A 14,122-nucleotide genomic window follows, 5' to 3' on the forward strand; every position below is an offset into this window, starting at 1 on the left:
TTGAAATATTTAGCACCTATATCATGTATGGATCTCAATGCAATGCATAATGCCATAAGTCAATACATTTCCTGACCGGGAGCCAATGCAGCTGTTTTAGAGATTGCAATACTGATTTGTATTTAGTGATACCCATCAATAGTCTGGCAGCTGCGTTCTGAGTGGCTTGTAACTTCTTCAAAAATATTTTCTGAATGCTCATGAAGAGGGCATTGCAATAATCTAGCTTTGATTACAATGAGGGCGGGAACCAGAGATTTCTTTAGATCCACCGGGATAAAAGGGACGACTTTCCTCAACAATATCAGCATATAAAACGAGGCTGACGTGACATGACAAATCTGACCCTCAAATGACAGTTTCTTGTCCACAACACCCCAAGGTTTTTAACATTTTTCACTGGGGTCAGGGGGGCACCAAGATCCTGAGGCCACAACTAGGAGAACAAAAGGATTCCTACTGAATATCATGACCTCCATTTTAGAGGAATTCAGTTTGAAACAGTGTAGTGTAGAATCTGGTTATGTATATGCTATACCATAGTAAGGTATAGCGTGCACAGAGTCCAGGGAGTCTCCAGAGGTATAGTAGAGGCTAAATTAGGTAATTACTAATAGCTCTGTTTGTGGTAGTGTGGGCGAGCAGTTAGGCTTATCCAGAGGGTGTGTTAAGCATTCATTGTATTCACTCAATCAAGACTGATGGCACCCACTCAGAGACTGAATCCTGACCAATTAAGTAAATATAAAAAGGGTATACTAATTTTTTACTTTTAGAACCAAGCAGGACTTGGCACAGGTAAGCAAAATGACTACTCGGAGTGGTATGTCTAGATACCACACCGAGTGATCTCACAATACAAGGTAACTAAGAATGTTCTTGGTTTAAGTTATAGTGACTTTTCCTCCATAAAAAACAACAGTTCAACACTTAGAACATTTTAGGCCTAAAAACTCATAACATGGGTTAACAGTTTCACAGGTAAGTAAATGTCTCACAAGTAGGAGTTTTGGGGGGTTAGGACCAAGGTTCGCCCATAGTCTAGGTAGGCATGCAAGTTGCACCACCAGCGACACTGGGGCGGCCAGGTGCAGAGTGCATGGGCCCATTGTGAGCCAAAGGGGCTAAGGGGGCCTTCGGTTAAGGATTGCTTATGAGCAGGCCACACAGGTGTGGGAGCAGAGCTCCTGGGGTTATGGTCAGCACTGCAGGGACCAACAAACAGGACAGGATCTGCACCACCAGCGGCACTGTGGCAGCCAGGTGCAGGGTGCCAAGAGACGTCGGGGGCCCTGTGATTCTCAATGGAGACCTTCGGTTCGGCAACGTTGCTGCAGGCTCGGCAAGGAAGACCTTCTGCAGGCAACCACTGACTGGAGATGTAAGTTGGTTTCTTAGGGGATGGCTGGACACCGTTGTTTGGGTTACCCAAGTCCGTGGGGCATCAGGGTGCAGGGGTGTCTTTTGGTGTTGTTTTTTTTTTTACCAGCTCCGATTGGGGTGGCCTTCAGGTTGAGGCTGCAAGTGTCATCTCGAAGCTTGAGAGAGGTCTGGGATCCCCAGATCCCAGGTCAGGGATCATTAAATCCCAGGTCAGGATCGCTGCCGAGATTGCACGGCCACTCTCAGTGATGACCTTGGATATCCTGGCGTTCTTCATTGGCAGGTGCGTTTTGGCATTGGTGGTGCCAAGACTGGATACTCAATAAGCATTGATAGTTGCAAGGGCTTCGGTACCTTGGGTATTGGCGCAGGGAGGCATTGGGAAGGCTCTGTGTCTCTAGACATGGGGATGGCTTTCTGGACTCTCAGTGACCTTCCCCTAGTGAGTTGCTCCCTCCGTGGACACAGGAGTCAGCAAAACGGTGAACCGGGCTGGTGCAGTCAGTGCCTGCAGATGCAGGGGAGTGGCTACTCCACCTCAAGGGAGGTCTTGGCTGGTTGTTCAGATGCTGGACAGTCCTTCATGGGTTTGGAGAGGATGTGCAGATTGTGGATTACTCAGTCTCTGCAATTGTTGAGGGGCAAACTGCCTGTCATGGTTTGGTGCCAATCTCTGGTGGAGGTTTTCTGTTCTCGCTCTGTAAGTACTTCTTCATCCTTCCACTGTTCCCAGTAATTGAATCTGAGTTCCTGGTGTCAAGACCTGGCTCTCGACGGAGGCACAGTGCCCAGATACCTCTAGGGGTGACAGTGTTGCGCTTTACAAATGCTGTTTGGAGGGGGACACCTAATTATGTAATTTTGGGGTGTTAAGAGGAGTGTAAGGTAGTAGCCAATAGACTACTTACCCCTGGGGTGACTACTTATTTTATTTTTTATTTATAAAGTTTTATATAGCACAAACATGATCCCGAGGGATATCAGAGCACTTCACAATTACATAAGGAAGGATGATCAGGGATGTACAGGCGTCAAATACATATCAAACAAAACAGTTACAAAGGGTGCATCAAAAACATCACAATAGTGAATCTGGGAGGGGAAGTAAAAATTAACTAAGGAAGTATAGCAAATCAGTACAAGTCGTGAAAGTGTAATTCCAGTATCGTACAACAGATGATCCAAACCCAATTAAGGTAAGAACTTGCTCATAAGGAATCTTTCTACTTCCATTTTCAAAGCAACGGTTGGAGGTATGTCTGCGTTCTTCCGGAGGGAGAGAGTTCTAGATCCTCTGGGCGGAGCCAGAGAAAGCTCTTTGACCAGTTCTCTTTTTGCGAAAGATCTGTGGTTTCAGGTGGAAAGGAGTTAGGACTTCTTGAGGGTCTACCACCTCCAGATAATTCTAACTTTTGGACTACATACTTGGGGGGGGGGTTGAAATGGAGAGCTTTGAGAGACAGGCGGGCAATCTTTAGCTGTAATCTTGCTTTAAAAGGCAACCAATTTAGAGATTTCAAGACTGGGGAAATGTGCGCATTTCTTTTTGTGCCCGTGGTCAGTCTGGCTGCAGCATTCAGTGCAGCCCTAAGTAGGGCCAAGGTATATTTAGAAAGGCCACAGAGCATAGCACTGCCATAGTCTAGCCTCAGCAAAACCAACTACACTCCCTATATGGCCACTTCCTACTAGGAGTGGACAAAAACCTACGCCAGAGTTCAAAGTTTCACCAAAGACACGATGGTGAAACCTGTCCTTCATTATACTCACACCTATACTAAAGAAAGCTGACGTTACCCCATCTGATCTCAACAACTACCGCTTAATATCCAACACCCCCACTTTGACGAAACTGTTGGAGAAATGTGTACAAATTCAATTATGCAACCATATTGAGAATTACAACCTCTTAGACAGTCACCAATCTGGCTTCTGTCAAGGTCACGGTACTGAATCTGCACTCACTCACTGTTGGACCTGGGGTTACCAGTCCACATAGGGTAGCCTGGCACAGAGGGGAAATAGCAACACTCCAAAGGCAATTATGCTGTGCTTACATCACTCACTCACAGTAACTCAGCGCTCCACCACCAAAAATAAATGACACTACACCAGTTTAGAAAAATACGGGCTGTTTTATAAAATTCTCTTGTAGTTACCCTTGGCTTCTTAGCAGTGTTAAGATTTCATTTATAGATCTACTTTACATCTGACAGGTAGCACTTTCACAGTCCCAATTAACAATAAGGTCACCTTCCCCTTCCTTCCTTGATGGAAGCTCAGCGGTAATTCTTGGCCCTTATGTTTGCATTAAATATTCCACAGTTTCAATGGAAGCAATTAATCAATAATCAGATTCTCTACACTCCTCCACATCTGTACCTGGCCATAGAAAAATCAGTGTTATTAATGACATTAGGTTACAGCAGGTCAGTAAACAAGACACAGTTATCTAAACAATATCTGAGTTCAAATTGGCATCTAAAACAAGATAGGCATGTTGTTTTGTTAGTTCATATTTTCCAATAGTTCGCGGTCTCCCTACCCAATTGGCAGGTTGCCCAAGTGAAATTTGTAGTTTTCACACACTTTGCACCAAAGAATCAATCCCCTCTCTCAACCAAGGTGCCCTGCGTCTAGCTCCGCTCCCTTACTCGGTTCCTCAAGTCAGTACTAAAAATTTCTTCCAATACCAGCTACTCCCCAGGCAATCTCGTTATGCAGGAATGGAATTAACACCACTGAATTGCGCTTGCCTGAGTTACCATTAGCAGCGCAGGTTATTAGGTAGGAATTCCTCCAGAGCCGTGCCGCAAGATTTAGTCTCACCAGGCACCCGCAGTTGGATGGCTCTCGTGGGGAAGCCGGTTAGCTCGGATCCTCCCCTCCCATTACCCTTTTCTGAGATGACAGCGAGGCCCGCTTTGCTCGTGGGCCCCGAACTTCACTTCTTTATCTTACCGGGTGCTGGACAACTCGTCCCGGTCAGCTTTCACCACTGATTGCTCCGCAATTATTCATTGAAGCTTCCCGGCCCCAGCGCTGCACCCACCTCACAGCAGGCTAGGCCGGAACTTCCTCACGCCCCCTTGATGCTTCCTACAGCTTCGTCATCGTCGAGGGAAGGTGCTTCCGCAGGTCGGCCTCTTCCGATACCTGCCCCCTTCTCCTCAGCGCATCCGCGTCAGCGCCGCTGGCTTCCGCAACACCGCCTCCTTTGACCTGCTTCACCGCTGATGACAACCAGGGCACTCCCGCACGGAATCTCCACAGTGGGGGCCAGTAACTAAGCGGCGGTGATCTAGGGAGAGGAACCTCGGCAACCGCTGCGTCCAGGTAGGATCGGATTCACTTTCTTTCAGCACCGGTAGTGCTAGGGATCAGTAGCGGAGATATTACCGGAGCCTTTTCCCTCTTCCCCTCAGTATCAAAGCAGGTCTGATTGGACCACTGAAGACAGGGGAAGGGAAAACTACTCAGGCTCTTCTTCAGTTAACTACTTTCTTCGTAGAATTCTTGTATGAACTTCTCACGATACCCCACCAGTTCTTTAGAAACAAGTTCCTCTCAGCTACTGATAAAACCAGAGCGTTAGTGGTGCTATAACCGCAGCAGGGCTCAGTCAATAGGTAGGGGGCATGTCATCAAGTTGAGCAGCCGGCCTAAGGGACGATCTAGCCCCTAACAAGGCGCTTTCCCCCCCTCACTGTTGCTTCACTCCTCACCAGGTTCTACTACAGCGCTCTGGTCACTCCTAAAATGGCCGCCCTGGTTTTGACCCTTATATAGACTGCGCCCAGGCTACTGGAACCAGCTGGAAGGTTCTAGAACCTTCCCATTGAAGTCCTATGGCTCAACTTCTGAGGTAATCAGTTGTGGCAGTTACCAGCCACTATTTTGTGTGACTAAATTTTCACCATTATAAGGAAACACCTAGGCCTCAAAAAGTTATAGGGACAAGGTAGCACCTTACTCCTAGGACAACACCAAAAATTTCCAGTGAACATAAAAATGAAAAGTACTAGGAGGCATAAAGGGACAAAATAAATAAATAATAGGAGGGACCACCCAAAGGGCCGACAGGTCTAACACTCACATTATGGACGACATACTAAAAATGCTTGACCGCAACGAGTCATGCCTAATGATACTTCTTGACTTATCCTCCGCCTTCGATACGGTCAAGCATGACAACCTTTTGTCCCTAATGGAACGAAGGATGGGCCTCTCGGACACAGTGTTGAAATAGTTCTCCTCCTTCCTAAATAACAGAACACAAAGAATCAAGATGAAGAACTCACTGTCGCACAACCCTCCATGGTCACCTTGGGTGTCCCTTAGGGATCAGCCTTTTCACCCATTCTTTTCAACCTACTAATGGAACCTTTGGCGAACGCACTGAAATCAGCGAACATTCTATATCACCTGTATGCGGACGACACCCAACTGTATTTGAAAATCTCCACTCCAGAAGATTTCATTTCCATTGATGCAATTCTATTGAACACGCAGGTTGGCTCACTAACAACCACCTCATGCTGAATACCAAAAAAACTGAATTCATTCTCATCTCTCAACCGAATCACACACCTAAGATAAACCTATGGTTAAAACACCTAACCTCCTTTGACTGTGCTCCCCTCATCATTGACTCAGCAAAATCCCTAGGAATCACCATAGGCAAACACGTGAATATGCAGTCGCACATCTCTAATGCCACCATGGGAGCCAATCACAAGTTGAATATACTGAGAAAACCCAAACTCTTCCTCCCTCAGGCTGACCTTAAAATGGCAGTGCAAGCCCTAGGGCTACCAAGACTAGACTATGGAAGCACCACTCTTTGCGGTCTCCCCAAATACAAGCTGGCTCCGCTGAGGGCATCACTTAATGCTGTGGCTAGACTGGTATCAGGAATTAAAAGAAACAGCCACGTCTCTCCGACCCTGAAAGCCCTGAACTGGCTGCCTCACAAGGCTAGAATACACCTAAAGGTTGCCTGCATGTCCCATAAAGCTCTACATAACAATACATCCAGTTACTTAGCTCTAAAGTTAGAAAGGTCGGGAGGTAGCAGACAACTTCGTAGTGTGAGTACTTTACTTCTCAAACCACAATCCTTCCATAAGAAGAGAACTGGTTGCAGAGCTTTCTCAGGGATTGTACCAAAGATTTGGAACTCCTTACCTCCTGCGGTGCGTGGAATCTCTTCCTTTACTTCATAAAAAAAGTGAAAATACTACTAATTAACAAATTCACTTCCTAAGTCTTAATTTTAGGCTGACACTGAGTCACCTATAAGAGCTGCATATCATTGCCTACCTCCAGTGGAATGAATGAGATTATTATATGTATGAATATTACCACAGCCACTTAATGCTCTATAACTGTATATAGCGTAAAGCGCACTGGGCCTCGGATCTTCTATATTATCCATATACTTCATACCCATGGTAAATCGAAGGAGTATATTATATGTATGTTTATTAGCACAACCACCTAATGCTCAATAACCGTATATTGTGCAAAGTCCTGCTGATCCCCGGTCATCTTGGTTTGTTATCTATATATTATATATCTCTTTTGTAAGTAATGATACATTTCAAATGCTTGTATAGTACATCATCCGCTTATGTTTTATACTGTAAAGCACTCTGATACCCTCGTGGGTCACGTTCGCGCTATATAAAACTTTATGAATAAATAAATAAATTATTCACTTCAGGTAGCCCACCTTAGGGGAGTGACTATCCTGAGAGTGAACACGCCTTCTGACTAGCTCATTTTCCCACCTGTCCTGGTGCAAAATGGGCCTCAGGGCAGGAGAAAGCATTCCCAAGTCTAGGGGTAAGCCAGAGTTGCATATCAAAGGTAGCAGAAGCTTTGAAGCCTCCAGCCTTAATGTACTAAAAAACACTAGCCATCCTGCTGGAGGAGGTGTAAACACGTTCCTCTGGAGCAGGTATTGTTACTAACCTCAGAGAGCGCAGGATCTCACTTGCAGGTGGTCAGAAACTTGTGTGGTGACAGGCTAGATTTATACCAGTCAGCCAGCACACTAAGGGACTAGTAGGATTCAGGGGCACCTGGGTGCATGTCAGGAAGACTTTGATACTGGCATCAGTATGAATCATGTGCAGAGGAGGTGTTTGATACCAGACACCATCAGTCCTGCCAAGCGTCACACAACAGGTGTGGCACTCACGCATTTCAGTGCGGCGATCCGCATCACCGCACTGAAATGCATTGTCACGCATAATGCCGCAGAATCAGCTGTCACACAAAGCAAACCACAAACAGTAGTAGCTGCGAGCTCCAGTGCCTGGCTGGCTGCTCTCACAGGCTTCGAGCAGTTCCAGCAGCTGAGCCGGCTCTCTGAGACTCACAGTGGCACTCAGTAAATGCTGCTACAATGTATCTATATGATTTCTGCGGCGCCGCGGGCTGAGTGACAGTCTCAGACTGGCAGTAGCGCCGCTAGGATGTGACGTTACACGTCCTGCTAACATCGCGTGAATTTATGTTTGATGAGCTGCAGTTAACTGATTCGTCGTCACCTTGCACAGTGTGAGTTTTGCTGGCCTGGCCGCGCATTCTCACACCACACTGCTATTCGCACCTCAGATCTGTTCTGCCCTGCAGCCAGGTCCCCACGCTATGACAGGACAGGCCCAGAAACTCAATTAATAAAGAAAGGCCTCGAGGGCACTGGGTGAGGGAGAGGGCCCTGCTGCATCATGCAGTCTGGAGAGCGCGGACCGTTGGGAGGCACTCCGGGCCGGCTCAGTAAGCATGGGGCAGAGAGGAAGAAAAAGCTGAGAGGATTCATTTCCCGTTCCCCGCAAACCCCCCCACCCCTCCGGAGGTTGGTACGGCAGTTTCTCCCAAGGGGAGGGGAGGGTCCGTGCAAGGACAAAAGATCAAGGAGAGACACCGTTTACTGTTTCTCGTCTTAAACTCTGCCGAGGCGCATACTTACCAAATGCAATAATTGCTCATGGAGAGAACGAAGGCTTTCTTATGCCAAAGAAACAAGCGCCAAAACTACTGTTAGTAGATGTTCCCGGGCCTTGCCGGGTCCTCCTTCGGTTGTCCCAGTCTGTGTGACAGGATATTTTATTTCCTGCCTGCCATGGGGCCCCAAGGCACAGAGGAATTAATTGCTGTTCCCCTGCGCGCTTTGCTGCATGGCCTAGAGTTAAAGGAGGAAACCGGTGTACGACAATCGATCACCTGTTCACCTCCACATGACCTGGGCACATGTTACTGTGCCCTGCCCAGCCAGTCAGAGCCCAACTCATACTGAGAGCAGGTGGCACAGATGTAGACTGCAGCACGGCTGTCTGTCTGACTCTCTTAAGAAGAGACAGGCTAACGATCTCCCCGTGACACTCAGGCAGCTCCTCTCAGCGGCTCATTCTGACTTTCAAGAGACCACACAAGGTAAGTTAGATACTAATCTAATAATTCACTGATGAAATTCAAAATGTTTATTAAGAGAATGGGGAGGGGGGCCTCCAGCACAGAATATTGCATTGTAAATGGGTACACTGAAGTTGTCTGTTTGTGCTGTAAATGCAGGCCATCTCAGAGTTTAGTCTGCACTAATAAATCACCAAAGCTGCTAGTTTAGTTAAAGGGTTTAATATCCTTACTTGACAGTGGTACTACAAGCAGCAGCCTTTATTTTCCCAGCACTGTGAGACTTGCTTAGTCAGAGTAAGGCAGATAATTAATATCCCTGCTAGAGAGCTGTCAGAGTTTTGTCTTATGGCTGTTTTCATTCACTATTAAGTAGAGCAGAGAGTTTAAATGCATACTGCAACGAAAGTCTAACAGCATATTGTATTGTAATGAACTGTATTATATGTAGATAGCTAGTTGGGTTGCTGCTTTTGTCACAGAGAACCCTTTGATTTTTGTGGTTCAGCCACACCTGAAGCTGAGGTTGCGCTGGAGGGTGCTGATTATTTAAAAAATAAATAATTGCTTTAAAAGCACCTGCTACTGAGTTCGACTTTCTTATTGGTGAAATGTGTGTGATTTTTGAAATTTGTCTGTTTGCATGGACTTCATTGCATGATTTGGCCACAAGAAGTGTAGCTCTAACTGTCATGCATTTAGTTAAATGTCTTTTGTAAATCCACTGAATCTATGAAAATTTTACACATAAGCAATCTGAGACATTAGCAGCTATGCCCAAATAAATGTAATTTCTGACATTTATATGATTCCCTTTACTTTTACTGCTTGATTTTTTATTAGCGAGACAGTGTCACTCATAGTCATTGAAATGTCACTCATAATTACACTGAAATTATGAAAATGTCACTCATAGCAATTTGAAACCTTGGCAGCTATGCACCATTATTTTCAGTGAAGCCATTATGTAGCTAGGTAACTCGTAATGACTAGTGCCCAGTACACATACTTAAAATGATATGTATTTTGAACTATGTTCAGTAAAGTTAGAACATGCATAATGCTCACTTTCTATTAAGGAAATGCAGGAGAGGATTATCCTGCTCAAGAATCTTGAAAGGACAGTGTCTTTCCAGAAACAGGGGAGGAAAAGGGTTGAGAGTAAATGAGGAAGTTTTCTAATTGCAGATTCTGAGAAGGCAGTGCATACTCATACATACCAACAGCATGCCTGTCAAGTATCACGCTTCACGTGTGACACTAATGCATTTCAGTGTGGTGTTCCGCATCACCGCACTGAAATACGTTGTCACGCATTTAAATGCCACTGTGTCACTTTGCTGTACCAGTGCTGAAACTGGTTATCAGGCTGCTAGCACACGCACCGGCTCTGCTACTGAGCTCCCTATAGGGACTTGCCGGCAGGCTCAGTAAACAGTTAATAATTTCGAACACATTGTGCTGCTTGCTACAATGTTACTTTTTTCCCTGCTGCCTCTGGCCTTAGAAATTCCCGCGCCGCGCCTGTTCGGAAGTGAGGTCAGATTCAGGAAGAGGCAGCCGGGGGGCTCGACTCGAGTTGGGTGGTGTGCTGACTGCTGTCCCAGTGACATGGCATAATAAATGGCTGCTGCCTGCGCATATTTATTCCCGGGGCTTCTTTGGACCGGACAGGACGGCAGTTTCAACACTCATATCATCATGGCAGTGCAGGGGTCGAGGCCTCGGGCGTTGCGAGAAGCTGCAGTCAGTGCTGTGCTCACCGTCGCCACTGCACCGAACATGACACTCAGAGTAGACAGAGTGACATAGGACTCTGTGGGCTGCAACGTCGCGACTACCAGCCTGCCAGTCAAACTACAGAACAGAGAAGTAAGTACTTTGGTCAGCCTGAACATAATGCCAACTAAGAGGAACTTCTGGAACTGCGGAACATAAAGAGGATTCCTTGGCTGACTTATGTCAAGGGAAATTTCGAGGAAATGGGTTTCCCGGAACTATGGACCGATCCTTCTAACTCATGTACCAAGATCCCAAAAAAGGTACTCGCGAGTGCCTACTATGCCATGATGCTCAATAGAGCCTCTAATGACACTCGAGAGGGGTCCCTGACAAGCTTATTCCTGAAAATGAAAGACACCTATTCCTTCGAAAAAACATTAGATGAGATTGCCCCTGCACTAACAAGGAAACTGTTTTTACAATGGCGCTATGGATGCCTTCCTCTAGCTTCGTTCACAGCGTCCTGGACATCATGCTCCACTGTATCATCTTGCCCAATGTGTGCACACCCGAAGGAGGATGACATGCACGCGGTCTTCTTCTGCAAGGGTTACGAGCGGAGCAGGAAATATTGGTTAGTTCCGATGCTCAGGAACTTGGGATTTAGATCTTACCAAACCGCTTATAGAGTCTTAAAATCAGACTTCTCTCCTCCCGTAGTTTTTGCACTCTCAAAATTTTTAACTTCGCTGTGGTTCACCCGAAGTCGAATGATGAAAAGACTGGTATAATGGACACCATCAGCGGTTCTTTCCCCTGTTTTACTCAATATTTAAACTAATTTTCTTAAATTTGGATCACATTGTGTTTAATAACTTTTAATTGTATATATTGTTCTGTATCTTTTATGATCTGTGATCGAAATAAAGATTTTTGAAAAAAAAAGAGGGTTATGTATTATTCTCAGGATCCCGCAATATAGAAAACTATTATTCATCATGGATTTATAAAATGTAAATTATGATTGAATCCCTTCTTGAGTATCCACAGAGCATTGTGTATTTACCTGTGGTACAGTGCTATTTACTTAAACCCTTTTATGTCTCAATTTTCATCACAATTTGATGCCTCCTTTACTTTTGTGCCCACGCTGAAAATCTATGCCCTGGAGACCACACAAGTTTGGATGACACACAACGGAGATTTTGTCCGTAGCCACCTTTTTTGCATAAATGAATTTACCTAGAGTTAATTTCAGTTCCACCTTATCCTTTACCCCTAAATGTTGCGATCTGGTTAGTGATTTTACTCACTGCAAGAGCTCAAATTGCTACTTGCCTGTGGACATTGCTACCTTTGTTTCATCTAGAAAAGTGCACCAAGGCACGAACAACAGGATAGTTACCGAAAGCCACAGTGACTCCATTCTTGTGCTTCATAAACATAAAGTCTCAGAGGCACCTGTGCTGTACCGTACCAGGCAGCTGCAGCCGATGCCTGCAGGTGTTAGTACTCTAAGGTGACACTGCAGGATGTTTTTAATATCAAATATCTAGATAGTCTTGGCCCCCAGTTACTTATTCGATATTTCTGCTGGAGTTCTTAGTGCACCACCAGGCAGAATGCTTGGCCCACTGCAAATCACTTCAGTTTCATCCCAGACTATTGCTGGATGGATGAACTACCTATGACAACACTTCAGCTGTTGCCAGGGGGGATGTGCTACAAATATCATTTCTAGACTGGATTACCTACAAATTAGTCATTCTGTCTTTATATTGTGTGTGTGATGTAAAGAGCTTTGACACCATGCACTGGCATGAGCAGCACTATAAAACACCTGAACGGTTTGTGAGAAAGGGATTGAAAGATGTTAGAGTGCTTTACAAATTAAATAGATGATATAAGGCATATAAATAATACTACAAATGGTTTTGGGCCATTTACGATAGACTAAGAGCATTAAAGTAGAAATTACAGCAGTCACAAATATTGAGTAACAACAAAGACATAGGTCAATTGCAGCAGTTTTAAGATCTTTTTAAAGTTTTTCATTGCTCAAGTGGGTGCAATTTCTGATATTTATATGCTTTTCTCATCTTTATTGCTTGATTTTGCTCGCGAGAAAGTGTCACTCATAGTGATTGAAATGTCACTCATACTTTATGAACATGTCACACATAAGCAATCTGAAACCTTGGCAGCTATGCAACAGACCCAATTTAGGCAGGAGACTTCTGATTTTCAAAGCTAAAAATGGCTTAATTTTAACTCTTTTCCGATTAGAATTGCCATTGTTTCAATGTAGGCTGAGGGGAAAATACACTCCACTGATTTTATTTTCAAAACCTGCCTCTAAAATGTAGGCATGCATTCATACTGGTAATTAGTGTCGTTTACTTGATAGGGTAATGGACTTTAATACTCTGCACTCTAACATATCAAAATATATCTCACTTAAAAACCGTGAAATAAAGCACATTCGTGGGAATGATGGAAACAAGCATTGGAAATGCAATAGGTCTCGCAGCATTAGAGTTAGTGCTTTTAGAATTGTTTATGGGTTTTTTTGTAAATCTTTAGCATTTTTGTTTCCTGTAGCCAATGCTAAAGAATTAAAAAAAAAGCCATAAACATTTCTAAAAGCTCTAACTCAAATGCTCCGAGACCTATTGCACTGTGTGAGGGTGAGGGGTTGAGGGTGAGTGAGGGTGAGTGAGGGTGAGTGAGGGTGAGGGTGGGTGAGGGTGAGTGAGGGGTTGAGGGTGAGTGAGGGTGAGGGGTTGAGGGTGAATGAGAATGAGGGTGAGTGAGGGTGAGTGAGGGTGAGTGAGAGTGAGGGTGAGTGAGGGTGAGAGTGAGTGAGGGTGAGGGTGAGTGAGGGTGAGTGAGGGTGAGGGTGAGTGAGGGTGAGTGAGGGTGAGTGAGGGTGAGTGCGGGTGAGTGAGGGTGAGGGTGAGTGAGGGTGAGGGGTTGATGTTGAGGGGTTGAGGGTGAGTGAGGGTGAGTGAGGGGTTGAGGGTGAGTGAGGGTGAGGGTGAGGGGTTGAGGAAACAAGCAGGCACTCCGAGTCTGCTACTGAGTACCTGCACTTCTGTTTTCCCATTCCAAGCACTGAAGTGAAGTAAACACTGAGCATGATTCAAGGAGGCTTACCATTAACAGGGTGGGGGGTCAGGGGAGGGCAGCAAATTACGTCACTAACTAGAGACAATGCCTAAAACGTGCTTCGAAAGATACCGAGAACAAATGTGACTGACCACCACGGGAGAGACTGTACCACAGCACGTACTAGAAGTGTTTACTTTGGCAACACCTTTCACACCTGTGAAGCCAATTAAATATATTCGGTCTACTTGTAATAAACTGTCTGTAGGTTCAGCTCTGGGAGAGGTTGTTGTTCCCTGCAGTCAAAGGAGGTCAAAAGAAGCAAGCTCTTCCAATACACGGCGCACCGAAATTCACCCAAAGTACGACATACCTGAAGGGACACAAAACCTATGTTTGTGTGTGTGTTACGTTTCCCTCTAGAAACTCACGTCAGGACCGAGAGTCCTCGGAGGCCGGGAAACGCCCAGTCAAGTGATCTGAACCC

Source organism: Lissotriton vulgaris, chromosome 3_2, assembly GCF_964263255.1.
Source record: "Lissotriton vulgaris chromosome 3_2, aLisVul1.2, whole genome shotgun sequence".
Lineage (NCBI taxonomy): Eukaryota > Metazoa > Chordata > Amphibia > Caudata > Salamandridae > Lissotriton > Lissotriton vulgaris.